The sequence below is a fragment of the Pleurodeles waltl genome, chromosome 3_1 (assembly GCF_031143425.1).
Source record: "Pleurodeles waltl isolate 20211129_DDA chromosome 3_1, aPleWal1.hap1.20221129, whole genome shotgun sequence".
Lineage (NCBI taxonomy): Eukaryota > Metazoa > Chordata > Amphibia > Caudata > Salamandridae > Pleurodeles > Pleurodeles waltl.
This window is the reverse complement of record NC_090440.1, coordinates 355,070,860-355,088,796: the sequence shown is the minus strand read 5'-3', so window position 1 is coordinate 355,088,796 and position 17,937 is coordinate 355,070,860.

Sequence of the window (17,937 nt, the reverse complement as noted above, 5' to 3'; positions counted from 1 at the left end):
GGTTGCCTGGGTCCCCTGTAGTGGTGGACACACTGCTGATTAACTTGTCCTGAGGACAGAGGGATGGGCCCGCTGGGTGGGTGCTGTGCTGGTGTTTCCTGAGGTGGTTTGTGACTGTGTCAGGGGAACTGACTGTCCCGAGGTCCCTGATGGGCCGGGCTGGTCATCTTGATCCAGGCGTGCAGAGCTGCTGTCATCACTGTGGGTCTCTTCTGTGGGGGGACTGGATGTTGCTGGCACCTCCTTTCTGGTGACGTTGGGTATGGGTCCTGTTGGGGTGTAAGTGCATAGTTATTGTATCTGTGTGTGCCATCTTGTGCAATGGGTGGGTGACCCTCTACTCCTGTGCTTGCTTAATTGGCTTGGTCCTTGTGTGATTGGTGAGTTTGGGGCATGAGTGAGTCTCTGTAGTGGACATGCTTTGGTGATGGGTGTCAATGCATTGGTGTTACATGCAGGGCTTGGTTTTGGGATGTGTGGGTTGTGTTAGTGGGGTATCTGTAGGTTGTTGGGGTGATGGGTGTGAGGGTAGGGGTGGGGGTATGTGATGGCATGCAGGTGGGGTGTGGGGGATAAAGTAGTAAAGATATGTCTTACCAAAGTCCAGTCCTCCTGCTACTCCTGCGAGGCCCTCAGGATGCATAATTGCCAAGACTTGCTCCTCCCATGTTGTTAGTTGTGAGGGAAGAGGTGGGGGACAACCGCCAGTCCTCTGTACGGCAATCTGGTGCCTGGATACCATGGATCGTACCTTCCCCCGTAGGTCGTCCCACCTTTTCCTTATGTCATCCCGTGTTCTTGGATGCTGTCCCACCGCGTTCACCCTGTCGACGATTCTCCGCCATAGCTCCATCTTCCTAGCAATGAATGTCTGCTGCACCTGTGATCCGAATAGCTGTGGCTCTACCCGGACGATTTCCTCCACCATGACCCTGAGTTCCTCCTCAGAAAACCTAGGGTGTCGTTGAGGTGCGATGATGTGGTGTCAGTGATGTGTGAGGTGGTGTCTGTTGTGATGTGTGAGGGGATGTGTTGGTGTGTGTTGTTTGAGGTGCGTGGATGTTGTGTAAGTGATGGTGTTGTGTGTCTGTGGGTGCTGGTGATGTTTTAGGTAGTGTCTCTCTCTGGCTTTCTTTCTAAAATTTGGTAGTAATGGTTTGTGGGTGATGTGGGTGTGTGTTTTACATTGGATTGGGTGTGTGGGAGTGGTGTGTGTATGCGTATCAGGTGTGTGTATTTCGAATTGTCCAATGTGGTTGTGTTTGGTAAATATGTGTGTATTTTGAGCACGGCTGTGTGTACCGCCAATGGAATACTGTGGTTGATAGACCGCCATGTTGATTCGTGGGTCGTGATACTGTGGGCGTATTCCTGTTGGCGTGACGGTGGAGATTTTGTTATCGCCAGTTTATCGCTGACCTTTGGTGTGGCGGACTTGTGTGGGTGTTTGTATTGTGGCGGATTACGGAATGTGGGTCGTAATACCTGTAGCGGAATTCCACGGGCGCTGCTGTATATTGGCGGTCTTCTGAAGGGCGGAAAGCGGGATTTACCGCCAGGGTTGTAATGAGGGCCATAGTGTCGCCTATTTGATACAGCTACACTAGTAACAAATGTGTTAGGAATAATTATGTGCTTGGCTGTCTTTTCTTACACAGGGCAGAAATCCATGCCAAGAACAACAGCTGTGGGCAACAGACACGTTTAATAAATGTTTGTAAACAGCTTTGTGATTGGTTGTTGGAGGATATTTAAAGGTTCAGATGAATTGTATATTGGAGTGTATGCTATGTTATGTGCGGTTGTGAAGTACTTATAGCTTCTTACCGCTACTTCAGTTTAGTCAGGGGTACCAGAACAGGCAAGGAAAGACATAGAGAGTGAGGGGAGATATGTAGGGCAAAAGCCAGTGGACAAAAGAGAATACAATAAAGGGAATATGCTGATATTTTCTTTGCTTGCATAGAACGGACTACTGTCTAAAAACGTCTTTGAAGTGCTGTGATGCCAGAATGATGGGCTATGGTAGGAATATATCTGGAGAACATGAAGGAGGAAAAGATGGATTATGGATCCCTCCAAGTTGCTGAGCAGGCAGGGAGGACGTGAAAAGGAGGAAATTAAAAATGGCAGGATGGTTGGCGAGAACAAAGAGGAAAGGGTGCTATAATGTACTGTGTATCAATCGTATGCTGCTACTGAGAAGGGAAAGACAAGGGAACAAGAGGATGGTGTCAACAGAGGACGAAGTTGGAAGGGATATCTGGAGTGTTATTGTGAGAGATGTTCAATCTTAAATAAGGGTTCCACTCATCTTCCCTACACTCTTGATCACCTTTTAGTGAGCCTGCACCTCACGTCCAGCATCATGGGATGTGTGCCTGCACATTACCTGTATCTGTGGGCACCTACTGGCACATCCCTCCTCAACATGGAACTAAAACTGCTACCCAGCAGGTGGCTGAGGTCTCAGATTATAGCATTGCTGCCACACTAATGGGCACCTAAGTCCAAGGGTAAAACATTTTCCTCTTCTTGTAGCATACCCCTGCCATGGTTCAGAGCGGATCAAGAAGTTGGAGAATTTGCTACCCAGAAGTCTTGCCATTCCTCCTGCTAGATGGGTTCCTCGAATGGTTGTCACATGTGTCCTCTGCCATTGTGGTTTGGCCTAGCCTTACAAATAGAGACACATTCCTTGATATTTGCTCTAACCCATTACCATAGTGTCTTTTAGTGAAGTTACTGTTCAGATTTGGAATATTCATCCCAGATGCTGCTCCTTCACAGGATCTTGTCTCCAGGTGCACTTTGACAAATTTTGGCTCCTAGTTGCAGTGGCACTATTTCTTTGCAGTTGACTGACTTGGATACCCAGAGCTAGGGGTCCTGAGTTGGGGCAGCTGGGAGGTTGTTTTTGAGGGTTGTGCAAAACATTAGCTATACAGGAGTGCATTGGGTGGTACAATGATAAATGTTCTAGTAACTGCGTAGAAAATTGTCAATGACTGAGTCAGGTTTTCCATTCTGCTCTGTACATGCCCTTCATGTTTTGTTGTGGGTCCTCATGAATCTCCTCACTTCCTCATTGGCTTGTGGCTATTTGGTTGTAATAATTTCCCCAAAATGGGGTTCTGTTATCTGTTTTACAGAGATAAAGAGTCTGTATGTAGCCAGGACTTTTTCAACTTTGGCTTGTACATTTAAATGCTGTGGATGACTCAGTCTCAAAATAGGATATTTTGTACATGTATCCATCAGCACAAAAAGTTTACCATCATGGAACATTCACAAGTATAGACTCACTGCTGACATGAAGTGCTAAACTCTTCCGCTGATAAATATAGGTGCTACCTGGTTACTACTCCCAATGGACTAACAGAGTTAGCATTCTGCTATGTTCTTGATGTATTAAATTGTTTTAGTTGTGTTCCATGATAGAATTTTTATTGGAATTCCAGATTGCAGGCAAATGCTGGCTAGATCTGGGAGAGTCATCCAGGAAAGTCTTATGCTGTTCGTTTCCTGAAAACTTCAGTAATTTTTGGATTGTACAAGAGTTAATTCTTATTTCTGATGACCACCACAATTTTTGGCTATAAGTAGACTAACATATAGTTCTGACACAGCTAGGAGCAGCACCTCTCCACACTTTGTGGGATTACTGCTGTTGGGTGAGATTCTCCAATCTACGGATTGCTACAAGACAGGTAGGAGCCATTTATTGGATTGTTGGAAATTATATGGTGCATGCATGCAACTTGTTTAGTGCAAAGTGAGAAAACTATTGCCCCTGTGCTACTACAGCGATGTATCCTGCCCCGCGATCAGACTGTTAGCTATGTATGAGAAGAAGTCACTTACAAAGATTGGGTGATCCCTACAAAAATATTTGTAGCACAGAAACAGTATAACATTCTCAATTGGAGACCAAAGGGAGATTGGAATGGTTTTAAGACTAAGGACAGCTTGTCCGATTTCGCCAGTTGATGTGTGATCTTGGCAGTCCACTTGCTTGGAACGGCTCATTGGATAACCACAAGCCTTTGTTTGTAAAGAAACTTGGTATGTGGGATAAGCATAAATTCATTTTGAAGCCTGATGCCATTCCTGTATTTCACAAAGTGTGCAATGTACCTTTGAGTATTAGAAAGAAATTGAGGGAACATTTGAATATGCTTTGCCAGGAAGAAGTCATTGAACCTGTAGATTCCTTACAGTGGATTTCCCTGATTGTTGTAGCAAAGAAAAGATCAGGAGTACTAAGGCTGTGTGTTGACCTCAGGTCTTTTAATAAAAAACATGCAGAGGGAAAGTTTCTCTCTACCCAACATTCATGAGATGTTAGAGACTAGAGAGTGTATCATCAAGTGGATCTGAGTGAAGAAGCCAGGTTTGTTACTTTGTTCAATACATCTTTTGGAGCTTTCAGATTCCAAAACTTGTTTTTTGGTATAGCCTCAGCTGTGTCAGTTTAAAAAAAATATATGTTTAATTTGTTGGGGAGTATGGACAATGTGTTTGCCTATCAAGACAACATACTTGTCTCTACAGACACTTAAGAAAAGTATTTGTGTTAGGTGATGTTTTAAACATTTTGTATTTTGGGTCTTGGATTTAATGTCCTACATTATATGAATTAGTTCCATTTCATAGAATGTTTGTGTTTGGCTTGGCACTGGCAGTTACTGATTGAGTTTCCATGCTGCTGGTTGCATATCTAGATGCTTAAGAAAGCAACAAGAAACTGACTTTGTGTGGATAGCATCTTTACATTGACGATGAACGATCAGCTGCTTGTACCTGGTGTAGGAGGCTGGACTCTACTTTCTCACACCTGGTGTACAGCATCAAAGTCAAAGAAATGGATTGGCGTGAAAACAATCTTCAGCCTTTTGCCATGAAGTTGTTTAAGAGCAGTTCCTTTGATCTATGTTTATATCTTTCCTCAGGGTCGTATGAGAAGTAAGGTGGTGAACTCTCTTGCAGTGTTACTACATGAATTGTACTTATTAGTGTTGAGTCGCGTCACTGAACATTTCCAGAACCTTACACTATCCATGTTATTGCTAGTGTTTTATTCCTCTTTCCAAAGAATGTTGGGTTTTTGACATCATCGTTGCACTTTCCACATTATTGCTGTTTTGGTCTTTTATCCAAAGGATATTGTGCTTGTGACACCACCCTGTGTATGCATGTGATTATGCCATCTACTGTGTTACATTTGTGATGCTCTTGGTGGCGTACATAGTGTATTTTTCTGCAAACCTTTGTTGCACTCAAAGTATCTTCTTTCCCAGACTTGTCAGCATACATGACTGCACTGTAGCCTGGTGCATTTCGGTGATGTGCACACCATTTCTACACATGTATTGTTTCAAAGTGTAACCAATACTCAACAGAGATTGAGGTACTGAGTTGCACAACTGCTTGTTGTGTGCATTTCTTATTGCATGGTGACACACACACCTCACTTCCAGTGCGTTCTCAATTGGGGGTCTAAAAACATTAACCAGTGCTGCACGACTGTCTTGGTGTTTATTGCTTCTACATAATGATATGCACATTTCTTTCTTTCATGTAATTAGTGGTAGATTAACTTTATCACCGTGACTGGTGCAACCTTTATATATTTTATTATAATATAATTTTGTATATTTGTAACGTATGCACCCTTTATTTTGTATGGGATCAGCAACTTGCGTATGACATGCAGAATATTATTTCACCTTCTTCTTCTCTTCCAAGCCCTGATCTTCCTGATATTAATTTGGATAGCTGGAAAGGGGATTTTGAAGTGTCTTCTGATGCTACTGAGGGAGATTGTGCTACGCAAATGAAAAAATATGCCCTCATACAACATTGTATAGGACATGGAAGCAGAAATATACTTAAACACTTGCCTTGTCAAACTATTATAGGGTAAAGTGATGTGGAGGATGACTATGCTTCTGCTGTAAGGATGTTAGACTGCTGTTTCAACAACACAAAATGTTGTTTTAGAAAGACAAAGTTTTACATATGTCATCAATTGCCTGGTGATCCTGTAAAACATTTTGTTGGTCCCTTATGTATTCTTTCCTCTACATGTAAATATACGACTTTTTAAGATTAGTTGACCAGCTAGTGGAGCACACTAACAACAATAAACTCCAGGAAACTTTATTAACCACTACTAACTTAACTTTAGACACAGCTATAGAGATAGTGGTGGGGATAGAGAGTACTGCATCTTATGTAGCAGAAATCCCCATTTTAAAGCAATTCAGTGCTCCGATGTACCTAAGATGGGCAATTAAAATGAAAAATCAAATTTAAAAAAAGAATCATATGAAAATAAAAACCGCTTTAAAAGTTTGCTATTGTAGCCTTGCGGGTCACTTAGGAAATGCATTCTTTTGTCCTGCAGTGGATTATATTTGTAATTGTTGTTAAAAAAGGATATTTTTCTTTGTAAGTGCTGGAAAGATGGTGCAACCCAAAGTTGTTACTGTAGTAGATTAGGTTGAGACCATTGTAGAAAAGTGTGTAAAATTCTGATTCCAGTGATATAAGTGTGGTGCAGTGTTTAGAGTCTGCAGTTGAAGATGGGGTTCAGTGTTGTGCTGTGTTAGTATGGAAATGGGTTTGACTACTACCCGTAGACCTTATTGAATGATTGGTGTGGGAGATGGTTTGGTGACCATGATGGCTGATTCAGACTCTCCATTTACCTTCATAGGTGTTGATGACTGGGAACATTTCTGTGATGGAAGCGTGAGGCAAGCTTGAGGCAGAACTCTGTAAGACCTGTCGTGCTTTGGGGCAAACTCATTTAAGTATCAGGGGAATTTGACATAGAGGTGTCTTCTAAAGGTAACCAAGCTAGTGCCACTGTTTATGTTGGCAAACATGGATCATCTGCATTGGGATGGTTGAAGCAGCAGAATCTGGAAAGTTTTTTTAGATCCCAATGATCCTGATCAAGTTCTTCTTACGAAAGAATGCTTGCAAATTGAGTCTGTGCAATACTCTGAGTGGGATACAAGACGTCCTAAAGTCTTTACAGATACAGTAGGAAAAATTAAAGGATTCAAGCACAAAATACAATTGAAGTGAAGCACAGTTCCTGTTGTACATAAGGTTCAAAAAGTGCCACTTATGGTTATACGTGAATTATGCAAAGAACATTACAAATTGTGCTCTCAAACCATTATTGAACCCATAGAAAAATCTGAAAAGTTGTTGCCTGTGGTTTTAGCCCACAAACTGAATTGATCTTTTAGAATGTGTGTGGGCCTCATATATCTGAATTCTAGAATTTGAGTAGATAGACATCCTTTACCAAACATTATAAAAATGTAAACACAAATCAAGGATGCTACGGTTCTCATGACCTCAGATATGGCTTCTACTTATCATAAAATAGCTTTACATCCACAGAGAGCACATCCTTCCACTCACAAGACTTACATTATCTCCGTAACAAGTGGGACACTATGCTGGAGACCTTTAGATCTGAGGGGGATGCAAGATCCTCCCCCCACCAACACCCTCTCCCCTCTGCAGGCTCCTTGTACTTGAAAAACAGGGACTTCTCTAACTCTGCTAGCCCTCCCTGACTTGTTTCATGTTTAAGACAATGCATAAATCCTTTTTGTTTGTTGTTCACATCTTTCATCTACCTATATGGTCTAGTTGTTGTAAAAATTTCATTTCCACAAGCCAGAGGGCGATCTCATGGGGAGCAGCCACAAATGTGAGAGCTATGGACATCTGCTCTTTTCAGAAGGGCTCGAAGTGCAATTGTTAACGTAAGGAAGTATCCTTGTGTGTCATGTTTAACTTCACTGTTTCACTCCTATTTTATTGTTATACCACCTTGGCCTGCATTTGCCCAGCTGTAAAATCCAAAATGCATAACTGATTCTGATTGATTCACAGTTGTAATTAGCCTCTCCTCTAAACACTGGCAATAGCTGATAAGATATAAACTATTCTTCAAGTGTATTGTTGATAAATGCTTACGAAAATAAAGTTTTAAAAAATCAAGTAGTTTTACATGAGGATTCCCGGCATTTAACTTCATTTGTAACTCCATAGAGTGCTTTCTGTTTTAAACCTATACCTTTTGGGTTAGCTTCCACTTCTGCTGTATTCCAGAACTTGATGGAGATGTTCTTTAGCTGTATGAGATGAGTGATATGTTTTCAAGATTATCCTTTGGTCTATGCTGGGAATAAGGCATATCATGACACAAAGGTAGCCCAATTATTTTTGGTTTGGGAAGAGAGGGGCATTACCATTAAACAGAAATGTACAAATTCATAACATCAAGTTTTGACTATTTGGTTCACAAATTATCTGTGCAGGGAGTAGAACTTAAAGGAAAACTGGTTAAGGCTACAGTTGAAGCACTTGTTCCTGATAATAATGGTCAAGTACATTCTTGTATATGTTTTTATGGGACTTAGGGCCAGATGCATCATGAAATGGGCTTGCGAATCGCAAATAGCGATTTTTAAGAAATCGCATTTTCCGAGTCGCTACAGGCCATGTATCATAATTGCAAACCGGAATTAGCGATTTCTTAAAATTCGCTATTTGTGGTTTGCAAGGCCCGAATACCGAATCGCAATTTGCATTTTCGCAATTTGCGATTCGGTAATTGAAAATCGCAAATTGCGAGAACGCACACCTGGAGGAGCCTGATGACATCACAAGCAGGAAGTGAGTCATCCCAGGCAGTTTGCAGGTGCCACACCCAAACCAGCACTCAGAGAGAGTCAGCCCAGCCACACTGAGCAAGTCTCTGAAAGGCAGCACAGCAGAACCAACATGGACACCTCTGCCCAGGGAGAGGAGAAGGGAGAAAGGAAGCGCAAAATGAAGTTTAGTGAGCAACAGCTGGAGGTGTTCACAGACGAGGTGGTCAGGAGCCATGACTGTTTGTTTGGCAAAAGCTCACTCCAGGTGCCTGAGAGAGAAAAGCGCAGACTCTGGGCAGATATCCAGACCAAAATCTGTGCTGTTGGAGTGGCGCAGCGCTCTGTTGAGGAAATCAAGAAGAGGTGGTACGACCTGCGGTCCCATGCAAAGGAGAAGGTGGCAAGACGACTGTAGGAGGCGGACCACCCACAGAGACACCCTCCACCCCAATGGAAGACCTAGTGGAGTTCACACTCCTCCCAGAAGCAGTCAGTGGGGTCACTGACATTGACACATCCGGCACACCAAGTACAAGTAAAGGTAAGTGTAATATTGAAATGGAACCCCATATGTGTATGCAGAAAAGCAAGTAATTTAAAACATTGTGAGAGGTAGTCCATTCCACATCTTAGAAGCAGCACAACAATGCCTTATGGGAGTGGTAGTCCACAACCCAGAGCTGAAAGTAGCACATACAATGTAATAGGCAGAGTGACACACAGAGGAACACAACACCCACAACATAGTGATGAGAAGTAACTGTACCTTTATTACCATTGTGTGACCTTTATTGATACATACATAACTGGCACGCTGCATATTGTCGTGGCAAGTGGCCCATGCCCAGCAGCTACAGCATGTGCCATTGCAAGGGAGACAGACACCCATCCTGCTTCAGACTCCAATACCAGTGAGTCACAGAACATTGCGCCACTCCAACGCAGGCCTAGGGCGCTGCCACTGCCAGAACCGAGTCAGGACTCAGATGAGCAGCAGGAAGACTCACAAACATGGTCCCCAACTGGCAGATGCACTCGGATGCAGGAGCCCCGTTCACAACAGAGCACAGTACCCCCCAGGATGCCTACATATGCAGGCGCACAGGCTTTTGAGGCAGGTGAGGGAACATTATTATTAGGTGGCCTGTAATCGGCTATGTTAAAGCAGCAGTGCCTGCAAAACAAAAAAATCACAGCATTACAAAGGCAGATGCAGCAACATAATACAAACATGGGGGGGGCTGCATCGCCAGCTGCAGTGTCTCAATGCCAACATCGAACAGCTGCATGAGGGGCAGGTCCAAGCATCGCAGGATACGAGGGAGCTGACTACTGCTGTGAGGGAACTGTGTCAGGAGCTGCCCCACAACAGGGTAAGCCACCGCAGGCAGGAGTGACGCTTCATGGGTATGTTTGGCGGTTTCTGTCGCTCTGTCACTAGGCTGGCAAATTCTACAGCCCTAATATCGCGTTGTGCTGTGGCTGCACAGGTTGAGGCAGTGCACAGCAGCAAGGATGTGGCCCAAGGACTGGTACAGATCACAAATGTGATTGGCAATATTGTGGGTAACTGGTCAGCCACACCAAGTGAACTGGGACTGGGGGACACGGAGTACACATCGAGCCTCAGCAGCTTAGCTGTGCCCACAACGGACATCAGACGTTGCAGTGCCAGGCACAGCACTGTCACAGAGGCAGACACTCGAGGTGCCAGTGAGGCAACTGCGCACTCGAGTGGCGTGCATGGCCGGAGGAAGTGAGTGTGGTGGCCACAAGGGACTGTATATATTTCTGGCATGACAACACTATGAAGGAGTAGTGCTTTTCTGTTAACTGCTTTTGTTTATTGTCACAATTATTTTTGTTGGTATTAGTGGAACCTATATTACCTGACATTAAGGTAATACATTTACTTACTACAGCTACATTTGTCAGTGGATTTGTGTTGTTCATACTTACATCTGAAATGGTTGTGTGTGATGTCAGCACGCCTTTGCCTGCTCTCTGCTGCACTGGTCCTGTCTGCTGGCTGTAGGGGTGGTATGGGATGATCATCCTCATCTGATTCATAATCAGATATTTCCACAGGTATGCCCCTGGTGGTAGCTATATTGTGCAAGATTGCACAAGTAGCCACTATTCTACATGTTGTCTCTGGGCTGTACAGTAGTGTCCCTCCACTTTTGTGTGGGCACCGGAAGCGACTTTTCAGCAGCCCAAAGGTGCGTTCCACCACGTTGCGGGTCGCCCTGTGTGCTGCCTTGTATCTCCGTTCAGCAGGTGTAGTTAAATTTAGGTAGGGCGTCATCATGTAGGTGCGCACTGCGTAGGCACTGTCTCCTGCAATGAACAGAGGGTATAATGAGTAACTGAGCCATCTGACGTCATACTGCCATCAATGCACCAGTGTACAGAGGACAATACCTAGTAGATATCCTTCACCAAACTCCCCAGCTAGCAGTCTTGTGTGAATGCTGCTGTGGCGAAAGATGTATGAATCATGGGTGCTCCCTGGGTACCTGGCCACAAGATCAGTTATGATATAGGAGGCATTGCATATAACCTGTATATTCATGGAATGTTGGTATTTACGGTTGCGGTACACATAGTCTGTGGCTGATAGTGGACAGATTGCTACATGTGTCCTATCTATGGCACCTAGGACATGGGGTAACTGTGCCATCTGGTAGAAATCTATTTTTGTCTGCTGTATTTCCTGTGGGGTCTGGGGGAATCTGATGTACTGGTTTAGTCTGCTCAGCATAGCGTTTATAAATGCATTGAAAAATCTAAAGAGGGTACTCTGTGAGACCCTTCCAGCTGCTGCTATGACCCCTTGATAGCTCCCTGAGGTGAGTAGGTGGAGGGAGCATAATACCTTCACATGGGTGGGGATGCTATGAGTCCTATGTGTTGTGCGCTGCAGTATGGGTTATAGCATAGCTATCAGGTCGAGTATCATGGCAGAGCTCAACCTGTACCTCTCAAATATTTCCTCCTCTGTCTGGCCAAAAAGTGTAATGCGCACTCTGAAAATGTGCATCTGTCTCCTCCTTCCTCTCCTCAAACCTGCCAAGATCCTCATCCTCCTCGCCATGACGTAGAGTGCAGACATTGTGGAAAAGAATCTGAGGCATTCTGGGCCTCTTTATATAGGTTGCACCTGGTTACCACCTGCTTTCACTTAGTATTTTGCATGTGCAAAATGGCATTCTGCGAAAAATCGCAATTTGCGATTTTTTGATGCATGGAATTGCGACTTGGTTTTGCGAGTCACATTTTGCGCCTTGCAATTTCCTACTCAGAATTCTGAATCGCAAAATGCGACTCGCAAAACCAGGTCGCAACGCAAAAAATCACAATTTTTACGATTTCTTATTTTTGGCCTGCGAATGCCTTTCATGCATCGCAGACCATGTTTTTGCATTCGCAAACGCCCACATTTTGCGATTCGCACCGTTTGCGAATGCAAACACTTTTGATACATCTGGCCCTTAATTCCCGTTTCATTCCCAAGGGTGTGGAGAAAACACAATTTGTGTGCATTATTGAAGAAAGGAAGGGTGATATGAGTGGAGCCAGGAATGCATGGGGATGTTCCAGCAGATAAAGGAGGACATTGGCAAAGCTATTCCCCTAAACCTGTTTGACACACATGATCACACTATAGTTACAACTGATGCCTGCCAGTATGGTTTGAATGCTGTTTTTTTTCTTTCTTTTTTTTTTTTTAATAAAGAAGTGATGGGTAAGATGAAGTTGTTGCATTTGCCAGTCGCAGTTTAAAAAGTGATGAGTCATTTTCTGTTATTCAGTGTGAAGCTTTGGCATGTTGGTGAGGAGTAAATCATTTTCGCCATTATCCAAGGGGCTTCAAATTTACAATTCATGTGGATCATAAACATTTGGTGTATTTGTTCACTACTACAGGAGCTAGTAAGGCCCCACTTAGAATAGCCAAGCGTCAATTCAGGTTGCAACAATTTGATTATCATGTGGACTACATACCTGGTGTTAAGGTTATTTTGCCAGATTGTATGTTCCTTTTGCCCTTGAATGTCATAGTTGAGAATGACATAAATGGGAATGAAAACATTGTGACTGGAATTGTCACCATTACTGAACAGGAATGTTTTGAAGTCATGAATTATGTGGGAAAAGGTTGGCCTACTAACAACGTTTTTTATACTGAGGTGATTGCTTTTAGGTATGTGTCCCCCAAACGTTTCATACTGAACAATTTTTCTTAGATGTCTGGATGCGCTTGTAGTTCCTAAATCTTTGTAAAGTAAGGCAGTGGAATGGGCATATGAAGGACACATTGGAATACGAACTATGAAACAAATGATTAGAGAGTTGTTTTGGTGGTCTGGTGTGGGTAGATCATTTGAATGGTTTGTGAAGGAGTGTGTAAGTTGTGCTGTTAGTGACAAATCCCAAGTCAAGGTGCCAAGTGCTGTAGAGTCCGTAACAGTCCCAGACAAAGCTTTGTTGAAATTGGCCATTTATAATATTGGTCCTTTGAGTGGTCATACCAAGTATGGAATTGTGGTGATTGATTACCATTCTAGGTGGCCTTTATTGAATTTGGTAGACAGTATATCTACCTCTAAAGTTGTTCAATTTCTAGAGACACTGTTTTTGAGGGAGAGAATTCCTAAGGAAATGATAAAAGAAAAAAATCAGTTACATTTTGCTAGTGGTCTTGATTGAATGTTTGAATAAATAAGTTTATTGTTCGTACCACGCCCAATTCTGATACAAATGTTTCACCTTTTGTGCTGTTAGACGGAAGGTTTCCTGGACCTAAAATGAATAGATCTTGGCTAATGAACAGAGGTGTATCTTTGGAATTAATTCATGATATGAATGTAAAGCACCAACATACTCAAAGACAGCATGAGATTGTAAATAATAAGAATTTGAATGTTGTGGTGGTCGGAGATCTGGTTAGAGCTAAATTGTCTCAGTGCAAGGATTGGTCACAATTCTCTACCCTTAAATGCACGAGACAGCAGGATCCCCTGAAGAAATGGTAGGGGTGTCGGTGGACATAACCAAAGCCTTAGAGATGGTTGACTGGCAATATCTCATGGCAGTTTTGACAGCTATGGGTTTTGGGCCCCAGTTCCGGTCCTGGACAAAACTGAGCCAATCGACAAAGTAAGGATGGGTTGAGGGTGCTCAACCCCTTAGACTCTGTGTAGAGGAATGTGTCAGGGGTGCCCACTGTCATCCCTGCTGTTTGCATTTGCCCTGGAGTCACTCTCAGTTCAAATCAGGCAGGCCCTAGCTAAATGGGGGATTACAGTGGGTGACACATCTAACCTGGTGTCTTTGTAAGCTGATGAAACCCTTTTGTACGTCCGAGGCTGCAAGGGATGGGCTGGAGCTTCCTCCCACCACCACCAGCAGCAGCACTGCCACCATCAGCAGTGGGCAGCTGCTCGAGGCTGCAGGGGGTGGGCTGGAGCCTCCCGCCACCAGCAGCAGCACCACCACCACCAGCATTAGGCAGCCATCCGAGGCTGCAGGGGATGGGCTGGAGCTTTCCCCCACCACCAGCCGCAGCAGCACTGCTACCACCAGCAGTGGGCAGCCATCTGAGGCTGCAGAGAATGGGCTGCAGCTTCCCCCACCACCACCAGCAGCAGCACCAAAACCTGTGAGCAGCCATCCGTGGCTAGAGGGGATGGCTGGAGCCTCCCCCCACCAGCGGCTGCAGCAGCACCACTACCACCACTGAGCAGCCATCACTGCCAGCGGACGGTCTGTAGTCCTGCCTCTATGGGCTACTGTGCGGCGTGCCCCTGCAAATCCTGTGGGAATGACACCCAGCTCAGAGACTGTGACCTTGTACTCCCCAGGATCAGAAGCACAGGGCACGATGCCCCCTCCAGAACCAGTGGGTAAGCCACCCACCCACCCCATCCTCCACAGGGTCAGAAGCGCAGGGCACGATGCCCCCTCCAGAACCAGTGGGTAAGCCACCCACTCACCCCATCCTCCCCAGGATCAGAAGCACAGGGCACAATGCCCCCTCCAGAACCAGTGGGTAAGCCACCCACTTGAGAGGCTGTGACCTTTTACTCCCCAGGACCAAGTTCAGGACATGTTGTCCCCTCCAGAGCATGTGGGCAAGTCTCCCACTTGAGTGACTGTGGCCTTGCACTCCCCAGGACCACGCACATGGCATGTTGCCCCCTCCAGAGCCAGTGGGCAAGTCACCCACTTGAGACTGTGGCCTTGCACTCCCCAGGACCAAGCACAGGGCATGTTGCCCTCTCCAGGACCAGTGGTGTTGTTCCATCTTCCGGCTGAGGTGCCCCCCGTTTCCCGTCCCCCTGAGGTGCCTGCCTATTTTCCAACTGATGCCCCTGCATGTTGGTTCAGGTGACAAGTGGGGTCTTGGACTTTAGCCTATGTCCCTGTGGCCCACGCACAATATGGACTGGGCAGTGTCCCTTGAACTGTACATATGTATATACTATTAGATTGATTTTTCGTATTTCTACTGTATTTATATTATTACACTCACTTTTCATAAATTCCTGTAGTCCTTGCATTATTCCTGAGGGGTACGGGGTAATTATGTTTTATTATTGCATCTGATTGTGTGTTGTGCGTGTGTGTGTCACTCTCTTTTTCTTCCCCCTCTCCCTTGTGTGCTAGGCGGCTGTACTCACCGTCGTCGTCTTCGCCATGGTTGGTGTTCGTGGTGGAGCAGGACGTAGAAGAGTATGGGGAAGATCTGAAGTTCAGGCTCCATGGCAGCGTGGTTGTTCCTTGTGTCTCCCAAGGTAAGTCCTTTCCCTTCTGTGTTCTGTTTCCACCAAGCTTTTGACGTCGTTGGTACCGCCCCGGAAAAGGTGGTGGATTCGTGTCTCTTAATATGGTGGGAGGAACATTGACTTCCGCCTGGCTGTAGCGGCTACCACCGTGGTGGCTGTTGTTTCCGCCCTGGCGGTTGGTGTAGTAAAGTGGCTGTCTATTTGAGTTTGCACCACCATGGTCATAATTTGGCGGAAGTTACTGCCAGCCTGTTGGCGGTATCACCGCCACTGTATCACCGACTGCCATGGTTGTAATGAGAGCCAAAATGTGCTCCCTGGTGCACACAGTGTCTTTTAATGCATGATTTAAATTAGCACATTTTAACTACCTTGCACCGAGCCTACATTACACCTGTGTTACTTCACTCGATGGACCTGGCGAAACCAGAGGCATGTCCTGGATGTCATGCCCACATAGCTACGTTTATAAACTTAGCCTGACATTGCCCACAAGTTCAAACATTCTGGGGCATGGTTCTGGAATATCTAGTATAGGCATGCAGGATATACATTACACAAGGCCCAATTACTGCCTTGTTGGGAGATATAAAATACCACGTGGCGAGAAAGATGAAATACAAATTTATCCAACTAGCTCTCCTCTTGGCCAAGCATAGGGTGGCTATGGGCTGGATGGGGCAATTGAGGCCGAGCATAGACCTTTGGGAAAAGGATGTGAGAGAGGTAGCTGAAGAGATCTTTCTACAACGTGTTAGGATCAATGACAAAACTGAGGAAGATATACTAACCTGGAACACATTGGTACACAATTTCGAAGCACGTGGAGAACAAACACTAAGGGACACCACGGGCGTGGAGCTATAACATAACAACATGCATAAGAGATAGGCGATAGCCACTGGTTGGGAAGACAGGAGAGTAGAGTAGGGGTCCTAATACTCTGTATTTGTAAAACAACAAACGTGGTCTCATTGTAAGGATACTAATTATGCTTATAATAACTGATGTCTCACAAATTGATCTCATTTGTTAATTCACGTTGAAGTGATGTTCCCATGTAATTGCAAATGTTAATAAAAACCGACCCCTAAGAGGTGGAAAGGAAATACTCTTGCATTCACTTCTAAGTGTCTGTCCAAGACTGAACCTAACCATCGCACATCAAAAGAAAAGCATTAGCCTGTGTATGAGTATCTGATCACATATGTGGGAAGAAAGGTTGGTATACTTGCTTATGGAAAGTTGTTGTGATAAAATCAGCCCGGATTGGTTATACTTTTATCGAAAATGTAGGATTTTCATTTTTGTGTGAGACATTTCCCGGGAGGGACAAATCTGAGAGCTATAATTAGCCCTGAGTGCGAACAACAATGACCTTCTTTAATGCTAAAAAGTTTCATGTCTATTTCGCCTGCGTCTACCCTGCTAGTAATATTACAAAACTTTCTCTGAGCTGCTAGGGTGGGATCTCTGAGTAGTCCTGATCACAGAGATCCCACCCTGACTTGGCACTCTGTTGATATAGGATGAATTCTGAGTGAGTGGCCAGACCCTGCTCACTTCTGTATTCTGAACTTTAGGACACGCAGGGGCATATTTATACTCCGTTTGCGCCGTTTGCGCCGATTGTGCGTCAAAAAGTTGCCCCATATTTAAACCCTGACGCCCGAGCCCGCGGATGACAAAAATCCGCAGTGTGCGTCATTTTCTGGATGCGGCAACCCGCCCTGCGTTAATGATATGCAGGGTAGGCGTTCCCGTCCAAAAAACTACGCACACGGCCGTTCGTCGTATTTATGCTTCCGGGCAAAAATGACTCTCAGCCGGGAGGCGGAGCAAAAAAATTACGCAAAGCCCGATGTGCGTCAAAATTTAACGCCTGGGTCAGGGCAGGTGTTAAAATGGGGCAAACACACCTGAATTTAATCAGAACACACAGAACAAACAACAGAGCAGCAGAGCAGCAGAGCAGCAACAGGGAGACATGGAGGTGATTTTTATCCAGCATGCACGTAGACGCAGAGCCCTGCAGCAACAACAGCAGCTACAACAACACCAGCAGGGACCCCAAAGGCAGCGCAGAAGGCAGGAGAGGATATTCCGCCCAAGAACAACCCTGCATGGCCTTAGGGAACACAACATCATACAGAGGTACCGGTTGAACTGGCAGGCCATTCAGCAGCTGCTGCGAAACATTGAACAGCAGTTGGCCCCCACTTTGGTGACACCCCGCACTATCCCAACAGAAACAAAGATGCTTGCCGTACTTCACATGCTGGCAAGTGGCTCGTTTCAAACAACTGGTGCCCTGGTTGGCGGAATATCACAACCATCATTCTCCGCATTCTTGCCAAAAGTACTGGATGCCATCATTCGCCTGACACCCCTTCACATCTGCTTCCCTAACACACTGCAGAAGCAGCAGGAAACAAAACAGGGGTTCTACGCCATCAGTG